The sequence below is a fragment of the Cricetulus griseus genome, chromosome 7, assembly GCF_003668045.3.
Source record: "Cricetulus griseus strain 17A/GY chromosome 7, alternate assembly CriGri-PICRH-1.0, whole genome shotgun sequence".
Taxonomy (NCBI): Eukaryota; Metazoa; Chordata; class Mammalia; order Rodentia; family Cricetidae; genus Cricetulus; species Cricetulus griseus.
Window position 1 is genome coordinate 55,162,778 of NC_048600.1, and position 12,666 is coordinate 55,175,443.

The 12,666-nt window shown below is 47.4% G+C and overlaps 1 long non-coding RNA gene across 1 annotated transcript; it reads left to right on the forward strand.

Annotated features, from left to right (window-relative positions):
* Nucleotides 1-3,296: 3,296 nt before the first annotated feature.
* LOC118239219 lies at nucleotides 3,297-11,823 on the forward strand. The gene is made up of 2 exons (XR_004770902.1): nucleotides 3,297-3,551; nucleotides 4,721-11,823. It is a non-coding gene; the product is annotated as an uncharacterized LOC118239219 (long non-coding RNA).
* The last annotated feature ends 843 nt before the right edge of the window (nucleotides 11,824-12,666 follow it).

Below are 12,666 nucleotides of genomic sequence, written 5' to 3' on the forward strand. Positions count from 1 at the left end.
TAATTTTAAAAGCCAGGCATTGTGGAAGAAAACATTTTCAATCTCAGCACTAGGGAGGAGTGCTGTGGTCCAGCCTGTATTAGTCCCATGCTGCAGAGGTCATCTATCCTGGACTGATGATGCCTTTGGGGCTGTGATCTGTACCAGCCAAACTGCCCCAGGTCTGATCCTGTTTGTGGGAATGTGGATGAGGAAAGGCCTAGCTACCCAATGATGCTAAGAATGAGACAGAGACTTCTGGTCATCACAGGAGGGCTCTCAGTCGATACTGAAGCCATGGTTTATTCAAGCATCATCTCAAGTAACTATCCAAAATGGGGGCAGTGGCAGAAGACTTGTATTATCATGTATATAGGGCTGATTGGAAATATTTCCTTTAACCCTAGAGACGCTCTTAAGCAGCTCATACTCAAGTCCTCAGACACTCCATATCAGCACATCTCACTAACTGTCAGAGTGGGGTGTAGACTCACCCAGGCCTTAGTCTTTTGTTATACAAAATAGGAGCCATTCCCCAACAAGGCCAGGCCATCCAGAGGTAAGCAGGTAACATGTAAAAGACAACAGAAATTCTGAGCTCTTAGAATTCATGGCCAGGTGAAAACATTTCTAGAATATTACACTTATACATGGGCTCCAACAGAGGACACCTGTAAACAGATGTTTCCTGTCCCAACCACCTGCTCCCGATATGGCAGCTGCTTCCAAATTATCACACAGGGACGTAGTATTATTATAAATGCTCAGCCAGTAGCTCAGGCTTATTACTAACTAGCTCTTACATTTTTAAGTTAACCCATATTCCTTATTTACTCTCTGCCACATGCCTATTTCTTTATTAGCATGGCACATTCATATGCCACATTCCCTCTGCCTCTGGTTGATGACTCCTGACTCCATCCTTCTCCTTCCTATCATCCTTAGTTTGCCTGCCCTGCCTACACTTCCTGCCTGGCCAATCAGCATTTTATTAAAAGTGAGAGTGATACATATTTATATTGTACAAAAATAGTTCCACGGCAGATACCTGGAACTCACTGCCTAGCCATCCTAACATTTGTGATCACATACAGACCTGTGAGAGACTCTGTCTCATACACCTGTACACACACACACACACACACACACAGAGAGAGAGAGAGAGAGAGAGAGAGAGAGAGAGAGAGAGAACAATATTAAACTTTTGAATTTTCAAATACTAGTATAGTATAGAAATCTTTCTAATCTCCCAAGCCATATATAAATAACTGGAAGACTGCTATGGTTTGCATATGAAATATTTGACTACTTCATTCCCACATGGTAATTGTTAAATTTTTGTTTAAGTTAAAGATAAAGAAGAAAAGAGGCAGATGAGACAGAGGACTAAGAGACATATTAGCCAGTTTATTATAGGCCCAGCAGAGTAAGGAGACTAAGAGGGAAGAGAAACATGGTTAATGACTGACTGCCATGGCTGGTCACCATAGAGAAGCAGAGAGAGAGAGAAAAGAGTGAGAATGTAGGGAGTATAAAGAGGGTGTAGAGAGAGTGTGTATAAATGGGCAGGGTCTGTCTTTTAAAGGGGGTCCTCTGCACCTGCATGCAGACTTAGTTCCCATGGAACCCTGGGCTGACCAGGGTACTGCCTGTTCCACCAGGTAACAGGGGCAGGCCAGCATAATGTCTGAAACTTTCAATCCCACCTTTATTTATTATTTTAAAAAAGGCAGGGTGTTAGACAGGGCTGATTAAGGAATAAGGGCATAAAATTCTCAAGACTGCTTCCTGCTGATGTGGGGGGCATTGACCATCTTTGGGGGACCTGAGAAGGTTGGGGTGCTGCCACGTCCTGGGATGGCTGGTTGTTTCATCGCAGTCCAGGCTATATGGAACTCCTTGGTGCCTCTTAGACCTGGCAAGATATTGGCAGAGCAGAGGACAAGGTTAAGTTTAGAAAAATGTTTTTCTTAGGTCCTGTCACTTGAGAGGAAGATTATAAGATGAGGGAGGGGTTCCTGAGGAGTCCCAACATGAGTGAAGGGAGTCCTGGGACCAGGGAAAGATTGAATAACTGGAGTGAATCTGACCTGTATGTTTGGATCCAATTCAGCTCCCTCGAAATTACAAGAATCATTAGAGTTTGTGGAAACATAAGTATTAGACACAATCGTTGCATATTCATGTTAGAAGCAACTTGGCTGGAAGCATTACAATTTTAAAATTGACAGATTTTTTTGGACAATGAAAAGCATCTTAATCTTGACCTTATAGTTATGATCCTATAGTGGTATTGTAGAACTTTACTATGAGCAGTAGCATGAGAAATAGAGAAATCAGGAACATGTTTCATTCTTTCTAATGTCTCAACTCACTTTATCATCACTTAAGCCTTTTCATCCTCAGACCTTCATAACTTTAATTCATATACCTTACATTACCATCTTAGACTTTCCATTTTCATACCTTCATACCTTCAATTCTCAGACCTTCATAACTTGCATTTATACAACGTGTTAGATCTTTCCATCCTCAGACCTTTATAACTACATTCCCAGACCTTCATACATCTTACACTTTCCTATCTTCACACATTTAAACCCTAAAATACCTGTTCCTGAAATCTATTTTGCTTTAAGCTTGCCAGCTACCAGTCATCAAAAGCATCCTTCTTGAGAAGGATAAGATTTTACCTGAATTAATGATTAAAGAATAACAGACTTGCCAGCAGGCTGCATGGACAGCCACCCCCAAAGTCCTCCTTCTTGCTGATAGCATGTGACCTATGGATTACGGACTACAGGAAGGCTCACCTACCGTTGGCCCAAGTGAAGGACTTAAAAAGTAACAAAGAAATAAAATTAGAAAAACCTCCCACACTAAAAACAGGGTGACCTAACTTAGAAATCTAACCAAGGTCACAATGATCTGAGTCCCTGGAATTTCCTAGCCAGCAGCAATAACTCCCTTACAAAGCCACAAGACAACTTAACTAAATACCAAGAATTCCCAGAGAGCCACCCTCCCCTAGGGTCATGAAGATAAGAACAGACTATCCTATTGAGTCAGGAGACCATCCGGCCCCAAAGATAAGAGACCTCCAAAGGACCTGTGACTCTGGTCACCACCCTAACCCCTAAAAGCCTATGGTTTTCTCCTATAAAAGAAGCCTGCTTTTTTTTTTTCTTGGTTTTTCGAGACAAGGTTTCTCTATGTAGCTTTGGAGCCTATCCTGGCATTCGCCCTGGAGACCAGGTTGGCCTTGAACTCACACAGATCTGCCTGCCACTGCCACCCAAGTGCTGGGATTAAAGGCGAGTGCCACCAACGCCCTGTTAAAGCCTGCTTTTGAGGAACAGGGCTTCCTTTGTCTGTCGGACTGGGAGGCCCGTTTGCGTAAATGTCCCACAATAAATTTGCCTCTTGTTTTTACATCAGCTGGACTGGACATTGAGTTTTTTGAGGGGGACCATGAGGTTTGTGGAGACTCCTCGATCTGAGGGTCTTTCATTTAGAGGTCCCACCGAGATCAGGACACCGCCCCCCAGACTCAATTTTACAGCCAGTTGGAGGTAAGACAGTCTATGTGTCTATGTGTCTATATGTTTTATGTTATGTCTCTTGAGTTGTGCCTGCGTAGGACTTGTATTTGGTAAGGACCATAGAGGGAGATAGACGTACCCTGAAACTCATGGTCCTGCTTTGAACAGATGTGTTCTGAGGTTCATGGTTAGGCCCAGACGAAAGTCTGAGGGTCATTTGGAGGAGGGAGAAGAGACGAAGTCTCACTTCTCCGGGACAGCCGGCCCCAGACTTTGCTTCCCTCCAACTTTGTAATTTGGTTTGGCACCACCTGTCAACCGCACAGTTTGTCCTGTCTGATTGTATTTGTCTCGTTGTTGTTGTCATTTGTGTCAATCTCTGCTTCTTCCCATGGGTCAGCAACTAAATACTCCCTTAAGTTTGACTTTAGGTTACTGGCAGGACTGAGCACACAACGAATCAGTAGAGATCTGGAAGAAAAACTGGCGGACTCTCTGTTTCTCGGAATGGCCTGCTCTCAATACAGGCTGCCCGAGAGACAGTACCTTTGACCTCACTACTATCTTGCAGGTCAAAGCTCTTGTTTTCCAGCCAGGACCACAGGGCTACCCCGACCATGTACCCTATGTTGTCACCTGGGAAAGTCTGAGCTGTGATCCTCCTCCCTGGGTCAGACCCCTTCCTCCCACCCCCTCCTTCAGGCCCCCGCCTGACACATCTGCCATCGCCTGTTCCACTCATCCCTACTCCTTCTCCCCCCCCTTCGACTTCTTCCCTGTTCCCCTCGACAGAGTCCGATCTCCCAACCCTAGGCCCAAAGCCCCCACCATCTTCCCCAATATACAGGAGGATCTCCTCCTCCTGGACCCCCCTCCTCCTTACCCTAATGCCAAACAGGCAGCACCCCAGCTCCCAGCACCTGACCAGAGGCCCCTACCGGCGAGCTCTACTACCAGAGGCCCCGGGGACCCGCCGCCACCATCCACCCGACTGCAATCTCGCAGAGACAGGACACCAGAGGGGCCTGACAGCTCTGGGATCTCCCAGGCCTTTCCCCTCCAGTCGATGGGGGAGGGGCATTACCAATACTGACCCTTCTCCTCTTCGGACCTTTATAATTGAAAGACACATAACCTCCCCCTTTTCCCATGACCCCCAGGCCTTGACAGGTCTTATTGAATCTATCCTTATCACCCAGCAGCCCACATGGGATGACTGCCAGCAGCTCCTGCAGACCCTCCTCACAACCAAGGAGAGACAACCGGTATTCCTAGAGGCCCAGAAGAACGTCCAGGGGCCAGATGGCAGACCCACACAGCTCCCCAATGAAATAGATGAAGTCTTTCCCTTGATCAGACCGACAGATTGGGACAGCAACACGGCAGCTGGTAGGGAGCGTCACCGTCTTTATCGCCAGACTCTGTTGGCAGGTCTCAAAGGGGCAGGGAGGCACCCCACAAATTTGGCCAAGGTACATGCAGTAGTTCAGGGCTTGGAAGAAACCCCCACAGAGTTTCTAGAGCATTTGATGGAAGCCTACAGAATGTTCACTGCCTTTGGCCCCCAGGCTCAGGATAGGGAGGCCAATGTAATCATGTCATTCATTGGACAATCGGCGGCCAACATATGTAAGAAACTATAGCGCCTTGAGGCTACAGGGGTACACCCTTTGAGACTTAGTAAAGGAAGCAGAAAAGACTTTCAATAAGAGAGAGACTCCAGAAGAGAAAGAAGAAAGATTACGAAAGTTGCAGGAGGACAGGGAAAATGCAAGAGACAAAAAGTGAAACCAAGAGCTGGCTAAGATTTTGACCACCATAGTTCAGAGATCAGAACATAGGCCAGGTCAGACAGGGAATCTGGGAGACAAAAGGAGAACAAGAGTGGAGAGAGACCAGTGCACTTACTACAAGGAAAAGGGACATTGGGTCAAGGATTGCCCAAAGAATCCAAGGCGGAAGCCCATCCCCGTTCTCTCTCTGAGAGAGGGAGGTTAGGTCAGTCAGGGCCAGGTGCCTCCCCCTGAGCCCAGGGTAACTCTTAACGTCGGGGGGCAACCTGTAACTTTCTTGGTAGATATGGGAGCTCAGCACTCAGTCCTGACTCAGACCTGGGACCTGTGAGCACCCGGAACGCCTGGGTCCAGGGTGTCACCGGAGGAAAGCTACACCAATGGACAACCGAACGTAAGGTCCACCTGAGACTGGACATGTGACTCACTCTTGCTGGTGCCCGTATGTCCTTACCCCTTATTAGGGAGAGACCTCCTCTCTAAAGCAGGAGCCGACATTCACTTCCACCAGAAGGGGGCCACCATCACAGGAGAGGGGGGACAACCCCTCCAAGTATTGACCTTACTGCTCGAGGATGAATATAGGCTTCTAGAGGATCCCTCACCCCCCTAACCAACCATGGAATCTAGCTGGTTAGAAAAATTTCCCCAAGCCTGGGCAGAAACAGCAGGCATGGGGTTGGCTGAAAAACAGCCTCCTTTAATTATCAACCTCAAGCCCTCAGCCACTGCAGTGGCCATTAAACAATATTCCTTGAGCCAAGAGGCCCAGGAAGGAATCAAGCCACATATTAATAGACTATTACAACAAGGCATCCTTAGGCCCTGTCACAGCCCTTGGAACACCCCCTTCTCCCTGTAAAGAAACCAGGTACGGGGGAGTACAGGCTAGTTCAAGACCTGCACGAGGTCAACCGAAGAATTGAGGACATCCATCCGACAGTGCCCAATCCTTATAACTTGCTGAGCATGTTGCCTCCGAGCCACATCTGGTACACGGTGCTAGATCTTAAGGATGCATTCTTTTGCCTCAGAACGAGTCCCCAGTGTCAGCCCACATTCTCGTTGGAATGGAAGGACCACGAGACTGGGTTTTCTGGCCAGCTCACTTGGACATGGCTCCCCCAGGGGTTCAAGAACTCACCAACCCTCTTCGATGAGGCCCTACACCAAGACCTAGCAGACTTCTGGATCCATAACCCTAACCTGATCCTGCTTCAATACGTAGATGAACTCCTCCTCTGGAATCTGAACAAGACTGCCTCCAAGGTACCCGGGCCTTACTGCAAAAGCTGGGGGAACTGGGGTACAGAGCTTCGGCAAAGAAATCCCTACTTTGCAGGGAGCAAGTCACCTACTTAGGATACCGGCTCCAGGGTGGCCAGAGATGGCTAACAGAAAGATTTAAGCAAACTGTGGCCCTGATTCCACCACCCAAGAGCTCCCGGAAAGTTTGGGAATTCCTGGGCAGCTCGGGGTTCTGCCATCTCTGGATCCTGGGTTTTGAGGAGCTGGCAGCCCCACTGCGTGCTCTGACTAAAGCTAGCAACCCTTTTACATGGACAGAGGAGCATCAGAAGGCCTTTGATGGCATCAAAAAGGCCTTACTGTCTGCCCCTGCACTAAGCCTCCCCAACATAAACAAGCCTTTCACCCTTTATGTGGATGAAAAAGCTAGGATGGCAAAAGGGGTCTTAACACAACAGCTCAAACCCTGGAAGAGACCTATAGCATACTTCTCTCAGAAATTGGACAATGTGGCCAAGGGCTGGCCCCCCTGCCTCCAGATGGTGGCTTCTGTGGCGGTTCTGACCAAGGACGAGGACAGATTGACTCTGGGTCAGCCACTCACAATGGTAGCCCCCCATGCGATTGAGGCAGTGATCTGACACCCCCCCCCCCCATTGATGGCTTTCGAATGCACGAATGACACATTACCAGGCTTTGGTCCTCAACCCAGACAGACTGCGATTTGGAGCAGCAACATCCTTAAACTTGGCCACCCTCCTTCCGGATGTGGATGCAGAAACCGCTCTGCCGCTTGACTGCGGCCTGATCCTGGCCGAGACCTGTGGAGCCCGAGAAGACTTGATGGATCAACTGCTACCAGGAGCTGAGCACACCTGGTTCACGGACAGGAGCAGTTTTCTGCAAGACGGTATACGAAAGGCAGGAGCAGCGGTGGTGGACAGGCAGACTACAACATGGGCCAATGCCTTGCCTCCAGGAACCTCAGCCCAGAGAGCAGAGCTGATTGCCCTGACCCAAGCACTCAAAATGGCTGAAGGCCGTAGAGTCAATATCTATACAGACAGCCATTATGCCTTCACTATAGCCCATGTACATGGAGAAATTTATCGGAGACAGGGACTTTTGACTTCAGCAGGAAAAGACATTAAAAATAAGACTGAGATCCTAAAGCTCCTGCAGGCTCTTTATCTGCCACGAAGATTGAGCATTATACACTGCCCCGACACCAGAAGGGAAAAGACCCAGTTGCTAGAGGGAACCAAATGGCCAACAAAGAGGCAAGAAAAGCAGCTTTGAGGCCACAAGTCCTCTCCCTGAAGACCTCTGATCCAACCCCATGTCAAGGATTCGAATACACGAACCTCGACTTAGAAACAGTCCAGAGTCTGGGGACCAACTATGACCAGGAGGCAAATGTCTGGCTCTACCTAAGCAAAATTCTGTTGCCCCAGGGGCCCACTAAGAAACTTTTGTCGCAACTACATCAATGGACCCATCTCGGGCACAAAAAGCTAAGAACCCTTCTACAACGAGAAGAGCAAACCTACTATATTCACAACCTCAATGCCCTCATCCAGTAGATCACCAGCACCTGTGCCCCCTGTGCAAAGGTGAATGCAGGGTGGCTCAAGCTGCCAGAGGGAACCAGGGTTAGAGGATAAGGGCCAGGGACCAACTGAGAAGTTGATTTCACTGAAATCAGAGCCGGTAGCTTCGGGAACAGGTACCTCCTGGTTTTTATAGACACCTTTTCAGGATGGATGGAGGATTTTCCTACTAAGCATGAGATCGCCCGAGTGGTGGTCAAGAAGATTCTTGAAGAGATCTTCCCGCAGTTCGGACTTCCTAAGGTAATAGGGTCCCATAATGGACCTGCCTTTGTCTCCCAGGTAAGTCAGCTGGTGGCCAAAACATTGGGGATCAATTGGAAATTACATTGTGCATACAGACCCCAAAGTTCAGGTCAGGTAGAATGGGCAAACCGAATAATTAAAGAGACCCTGACCAAATTAGCCTTAGAGACTGGTGCTAAAGACTGGGTGCAGCTCCTGCCCATGGCCCTATTTCGGGTTAGAAAAACCCCCTCGGTGCATGGGCTCACACCTTTTGAGATTTCGTTTGGAGGACCCCCACCCATTATGGATGTGCTCCCCGCTGATCCTAACCTTTCCTTTGACTCCCCGCCTCTCCAAGCCCTACTATGCATACTCCAGATTATTCAAAACCAGATCTGGAAACCTTGGCTGCAGTGTACCAGGCCAGAAACCCTTCCGTACCTCACCCATTCCAGATTGGGGACTCCATATACATCAGATGCCACCAGTCTAATACCCTTGAGCCTCACTGGAAGGGCCCCTACACTGTGCTTCTGACCACCCCCACAGCACTCAAGGTGGACAGGATAGCAGCATGGGTCCATGCCTCGCTTGCCAAGAAGGCCAACACCAGCGAGAATTGGGCGATAAACAAGATCCCGGAATGGAAGCTACAGCACACTCAAAACCTGCTCAAGATAAGACTTTTACGCAATGTTTGATTATTTCACTATGCTCGATGCTTTTCCATTTCTCTGCCTTAGTTAAAGGAGCCCCACATGCCCCCCAGCAGCTAACCTGGCAGGTGATTTCCCAGACGGAGGAAGTCGTCTGGTCAGTCACTAGCTTCCAGCCACCCAGTACTTGGTGACCTACACTCACCCCCGATTTTTGCCACCTAGCAGCAGGTCTAGAAACCTGGGATATCCTGACTATAGGGGCAGCTGAGATGACAGCCAACATGGCTAGAGGAAACCGCCGATTTGGCTGCAGCAATAAAATGACACAGTGCAAGCTGGCCCAATTTGATTTCTATGTGTGTGTCCCCGGGAGGGGCATCCCCGGGGCTCAGGGTGTGGAGGTTATAAAGAATATTTCTGTGCTAAATGGGGTTGGGAAACTACCAGGGATGCTTATTGGAAACCCAGCTCCTCCTGGGATCTGATAACTGTCAAGCAGAACTATTCGCAATCCCCCAATGTAGTCCCCACAGTTTTGGGGACTGAGAGCAGACTTGCAAAGTAACCCTTTACCTCCCTCTGAAAATCAGCTTCACTGACCCAGGGAAGGCAGCCTATGCAGCCTGGCTAACCAGGAAAACTTGGGGTTTAAGATGGCACATGAAAGGAACAGACCGAGGAGTCATATTCAAGGTCCGGTTGCCGATACAGAGCCCTATCCCACGGGCAATAGGGCCCAACCCAGTCCTTAGAAACCTGGGAACCCCAAAGCTTCCCCAATCCAGAGCTCCTGCTCCAGTCATTACCCTGGTTACAACTTCCACCAACCTCGCCACTGTCTCCCAGGAAGAAAATATTCCATCTACTGGGCAGCAAATTTTTAATCTGGTCAGGGGAGCCTTCTCTTCCCTTAACCAAACCAGGCCAGATATGACTAACCCTTGCTGGCTATGCCTTGCTTCTGCACCCCCCAATTACGAGGGCATAGCCATCATAGGGACATTTAATAGCACCACTATTCATCTCAATGTGATTGGGGAGCACACCATAAACTAACCCTTACTCAAGTCTCAGGAACGGGCACCTGCCTAGGCTTTGTTCCCCAGTCTCACCAAGACCTTTGTAACCACAGCCTCCTGCAGCCTACGAAACCCACCTACCTGATACCTAGTCCAGGCCTATGGTTGGCCTGCAATACTGGGCTCACCCCTTGTATACATACAGGAGCCCTCAACCAAACCAAAGATTTCTGTGTGCTGGTCTAACTGATGCCCCATGTATTGTACCATCCAGCAGGCTATCTGGAGGACATGTATGGTTCTCATCAGACCCGATATCAAAGGGAACCAGTGTCCATAACCCTAGCTATCCTGTTAGGGATTGGGGTCACCGCTGGGACTGGTACAGGAACCGCAGCCCTGGTCCAAGGACCACAACAGTACAGCAAGCTCAAAAATGACATGACGGCAGATTTAAAGGAATTAGAAAAGTCAATAACCAGGCTGGAGGAATCACTGGCCTCCCTGGCAGAGGTAGCACTCCAAAACCGGAGAGGGATAGACCTATTGTTTCTAAAAGAAGGAGGACTCTGCGTTGCCCTCAGAGAGGAATGCTGCTTCTATGTAAACCACTCAGGAGTAATTAGGGACTTTATGGCAAAACTCAGAGAAAGATTAGCTAAAAGACAGAGGGAGGCCGAGGCTCAACAAGGATGGTTCAAAGGATGGTTCAATAGGACTCCATGGTTGACTACCCTAATTTCCACCCTGGTAGGACCCCTGTTTATACTCCTCTTACTCCTGACATTCGGCTCTTGTCTCCTCACTAGGCTCCTACAGTTTATACGTGAAATGTTATCCATCACTTAAGCACTCATCCTAACTCAGCAGTACCACGATGTGCCAAGCGCTGAGGTCACCTGATGTTTCTTCTAACCCAAATCTTTAAAGTTTTTTTTGCTAGGACTCAAGGACACATCTGAGTATCAGCTGCTGACTACACCTGCTCCTAAGGACCGTGAGCCCCAGACATGCTGAGAATATAAACCAGTCCTGCTGATGCAGACACCCCTGTCTCTTCAACAGTCTTCCAAACAGTTGCTTCTCCACTGCCTAAATCCCCTTTTCTTTTAACTAACATTTCAGTATTTTTAAGACCCCTAACAATGCCCCAAAGTCAGCAGGAAGTAGCATAAGAAAAAAAATGTCACCTATTTTCCCTGGTGGAAATGCTAAATCAAAAAAACTCCCTTAGATGGGGGACAAGATAAAATTGTCCACAGTAACTCAAGAATGGGTTACCTAAAAGAAAAAAAAAGGGGGGGGGATTTAAGGACTTAAAAATTAAGAAAGAAATAAAATAAGGAGATTTAGAGAAACCTCCCACACTAAAAACAGGGCGACCTAACTTAGAAATCTAACTAAGGTCACAATGATCTGGAATTTCCTAGCCAGCAGCAATAGCTCCCTTACAAGGCCACAAGACAACCTAACTAAATACCAAGAATTCCCAGAGAGCCACCCTCCCCTAGGGTCATGAAGATAAGAACAGACTATCCTATTGAGTCAGGAGACCATCCGGCCCCAAAGATAAGAGACCTCCAAAGGACCTGTGACTCTGGTCACCACCCTAACCCCTAAAAGCCTATGGTTTTCTCCTATAAAAGAAGCCTGCTTTTGAGGAACAGGGTTTCCTTTGTCTGTTGGACTGGGAGGCCCATTTGTGCAAATGTCCCACAATAAACTTACCTCTTGTTTTTACATCAGCTTAACTGGACATTGAGTTTTTTGGGGGGGACCATCCAATTTGTGGAGACTCCTCGATCTGAGGGTCTTTCACAAGCAATGCAGGGAAAGTTGATTCCATTGTCCTCTTGTCCAGGGTCTGGAGTACTTTGTAGCAGTTGAAGTGAAGGGCAGGGTTGTTCCATGACTAGCATTGTCACTGACTCCAGATGAAGTTTCTTTAGTGACCATCAGTCTTCTTGGAGGAAATGGGGTGGGGCCAGCAGCTGGCCTATCTCTCTGTTATAAAAAGTTTTTTAACAAAACATTTTAAATGCCATATTCTCTAGATCTCTGAGCATTTGAGGGCTGTCTGTCTGTTTAGTATCTCAGCAGTCAAAAATTTGCCTTTAGTTAGAGAAAAATCCCTTTTTGTAATAAAAGCTGTACCTTTGTAAATAGCTTACAGGATGGACTGAGTGGTATAAATACTTTGTTAATTTGAAGTAGACCTTTATGATTTTAAACTTTTATCATCATTTAAAGATGCATGAGTTAAATTTAATTTGTGTAGAGTTAGCCTATATTTTAAATATAGTTAAATTAGACCTTTATGACTTTAAATGTTCACCATCATTTAAAGATACATAGCAATTTAGAAATATGAGACTTAGCACAGTTTAATTTAAGTTGTATATAGTTAGATAGGTATAAAGTTAAATTACAGGTACAGAGACAAGCAGGACTGGATAATAGTAAAAGGAGGAACCAGAATGCAATCTCTGGTGCACACATGGTAGCAAACATACAGGAGATTTAAAGGGACAGAGTAGCCTTAAACAGAGGGCCCTGGAAAGACACAGTATTCTGTAAACAAGCCATGA